This window comes from Plectropomus leopardus, unplaced genomic scaffold (genome assembly GCF_008729295.1).
Source record: "Plectropomus leopardus isolate mb unplaced genomic scaffold, YSFRI_Pleo_2.0 unplaced_scaffold29385, whole genome shotgun sequence".
Classification (NCBI taxonomy): Eukaryota; Metazoa; Chordata; class Actinopteri; order Perciformes; family Serranidae; genus Plectropomus; species Plectropomus leopardus.
In genome coordinates, this window is record NW_024632029.1 from 426 (window position 1) to 3,949 (window position 3,524).

The 3,524-nt window shown below is 45.3% G+C and overlaps 1 non-coding gene across 1 annotated transcript; it reads left to right on the forward strand.

Moving 5' to 3' along the window:
• The first annotated feature begins 848 nt into the window (after positions 1 to 848).
• On the forward strand, positions 849 to 930 carry trnas-gcu. The gene has a single exon. It is a non-coding gene; the product is annotated as a tRNA-Ser (tRNA).
• Positions 931 to 3,524: the final 2,594 nt, after the last annotated feature.

Genomic DNA, 3,524 nt, shown 5'->3' on the forward strand with positions numbered 1-3,524 from the left:
GAGCTTCAGATGATGGTCAGGCGGAGCGTCAGATGATGGTCAGGCGGCAGCAGTTTGGCGTCAGCAGTGGTGCAGGTGCTGCACCAGACTGAGGCGGTTCAGAGGGATCTTAACCAGAGGACAAAGCTCTGGATTTCCTGGTCCGTCTCTGCGCGGACCCTCAGCGGTCCTGAGCTCTGGATGGTGACTGACAGGATGAGATCTTGGAGAACGGCCTGACTGAAAACAGAAAAGTCTTTTCATGGCGTTTTTAAAAATTCTGTGTTGATCCTCGTGTTCACGGTTCATAAAAACACCACAAAGGCTGCAGTTTGCGCGCCAGGCCAGTAGCTGGCAGTGTAACTCTGTAATGACACACCATAGAAGAAGACCACACGCCTGCACATGAAGGTGCTCCTCTCCACAGCGCTGACTTTAATAAACAAACAAGATGTTGGCGAACGCACGAAAAGCGACAGCGTTAACAACCTCAGCAGAGTCAGCGGCATCGTTGTCGTTGCCGTCCTCCCGCTCGCCGTGGCTGTTCGTGTGAAACGTGATGCGTGCAGTGATGTCGCCGTTCTCACAGGACCATTGCGATTCCACGGTGTCAGACGGCGTGGCGTTTTCAAAAGATTACACTCTGGAACATTTTAACGTTTCACGCAAGAGCCGCTGACCCGTGAACGGCAGGAAGTCTGAGCTCCTCAGGCTCAGAGAGGAGCAGCTCAGACATCAAGAGGGAGCTCGGAGGAGAGCCGCTGCTCCTTCACGTGGAGGAGATCCGAGCTTTCATCCGGTAATACGATTTCATATCCATCTCCGTCAAATATCAGCTAATATTACCCGTGCACACCTCCATGACCTGAGACGAGGTGGCCGAGTGGTTAAGGCGATGGACTGCTCATCCATTGTGCTCTGCACGCGTGGGTTCGAATCCCATCCTTGTCGGGTTGGTTTTCACAGTCTCACTTCCATTTCTCACGATTCACGGTCAGCAGTAATCACGCCGCGGCGCCACGCACGCAGAGCGGATTAAACGTCTGCAGCTCCGTGCACAAAGTGAAACGTTTCCGTGAACCTCGAGACAGAAGATGCTGCTGACATGTGTGAAAGCTACAGTTACAGGATAAATCTACACTTCTGACACACAGTCTGCACTATCATTATTTAGGTCTCATCTGATGGTAGCTCTTCCTCACTTCTCCTTTTTAACGACTGCTCTTATTGCAGTGCTTTAATCGGGGACTTCTGGTTTTATTGTGTGAAGCTCTTTGTGTTACAGTAGCACTGCAGTGCTGGTACCTGTGCTGGTCCTGATCCAGCTCCTCTGGTCCACTCTGAACCTCCTGAGGGTCCAACAGGGCAGCTATCATCTGGTCCAGTTTAACTCTGCTCTGCTCCACCTGGGTCCTGCTGGCTTTAAACTGGGTCCTGGTCTGTTGGAACCGGGCTTTAGTCAGATCCAGTTGGACCTCGAGTTTCTGGACGACTTCCTGAAGAGAAGATTTTTCATCCTGCAAACAGACGGACACGAAACGAGTTTCAATCACCTGGAGAGTTTTTGGGGAACTTTTAGTGTGTGTGTGTGTGTGTGCATGCAAGCGTGCGTGCGTGTGTGTGTGCCCGCGTGCACTGACCTGCAGTGTGTCGATGGTCGACTGTAGACGAGACGCTTCAATCTCTCTCCTCTGTTTCTCTTTGTGTGCAGCGGCCTGAAGGGCGTCACACGCACACGCACACACACACACACACACACACACACACACACTCAGTATTGATTGCATGAAGGTCTGACACCTCACTGTGGAGGACAGAGTTGTCTCGCCTTTAAGGTGGCACTGAGGGCAGTAACAGCGCCAATGGATGTCTGCGTAAAAGGGACAGCCGGCAGGTCGGGACCAGGGACAGGACGGTTTGATGGTGTGTGTTCAGTGTGCGACCCCCCGCGGGACATTAAAAAGCAGCTGTTAGCAGCTAACTCAAAGAAGAACAGCGTCCCTAAACGTCCACAAAGAGAGGATTGTTTGAAAGAACAACAATATATTTTTTTTTTTTTACAATTTCTGACAAAACATTTTACTGTTTTCTTTAAAAATTACCCCAAAAACTTAAAGGGAAACAAAAATGCCGAAAATGTTTTTAAGAAGATATACTTTGCCATTTCTAAAGAAAAAGAAATGCCAAAATTTTTGAAGAAAATAGTAAAAAAAAACTTACAAAAAAATGTAGAAAAAACTGTAAAAAACATTTTTGTGGAAAAGATAGTTTACAATTAAAAAGAAACCGCATAATTTTAAATGAAAAAAAAAAAGCCAAATATGTTTTCTTTAAAATTCAACTAATTTTCTAAAGAAAAAACAAATCATATATCGTGAAACCAAAGAGGTCCAGAAGCTGCTGAGCCTATTGACATGTGACATTTTTGTTTACAAACAGCTGCTGACATGTATGTCACATGTCACACTAAAGGCCCACGCTGTTGTGTTAAACCTCTTAAGTTTCTGTGACGCCGGCATGCTGTCTAAAATCACATGATGCCACTGTCCTTTGGTTCTGTAAAGACGGCACGTCACAGAGACTCTGCAGAGACGCTCTGTAGAGACTTTTGGGTCACGAGTTACCTCGTTTTGTTTGATCTGACCGGTTAGCTCCTCCCTCAGCTGCTGGAGCTCCGCCTCCAGCTCCTCCTGTCTGTCCCTCAGAGTCTCGGCCTCCGACCTCAGGACAGACACCTCCTCCTGCTGGACGGACATGTCCTGAGGACAGACGGACACATTAACCAGGGAGTCATCAAACAACAGCGTTGATTTTGTGCCCCCTCATCTCGTCTAAATGCTCTTCCGAATTTGATCTCTTGAGGGACAACCAAACTCCTGACTGCATCTCCAGGAGCGAAAATCCGCCGGAGGAGCGATGAGAGAGGACACACGGGTCTGTCCTTTATGGGCACCTGTGATGTCCTAAAGTGTCACTCTTGCTTTAAATAACACTCTGAATGGCACAAGAAACACAAAGAAAAACCCCAAAAAAGTTCACAATGTAACCAAAACCCAAAACCATGACACTTGGTAATCTAAATTTTAAATTTGTTTTTTTTTTTTTAAGAAAACATTTTGACTGATTTGTTTTCTTTATTCATTTTATGAAATTTTTAGAGAACACGTGGCGCTGGCTCAGGGGAGGGGCAGAAAACTGACAAACCTCTTTGTTTGTCTTTCTATTTTAATTTTTTGAGTGATTTTGTCAATAAAACATTTTGCATTTTTTTTTAATTTAAAAAATCTTGGGAGATTTTTAAAGAAAACATTTTGGCATTGGCTTTGGGGAGGGCATACAACTCTTACATTATGAAACAATGCCTCTTTTTAAAAAGTCTGTCTTTTTCATAAATTTTGGGGCAATTAAAATATGGCATTTTCATTTTAAATTTCTGGCAATTTTAGGAGAAAATATTTTGGCAAATTTTCTTTCTTGAAACATTTTTTGCAGTTCTGGAAGGCATGTTTTCCTTCAAAATCACCAAAAATGATACAGATTATCAC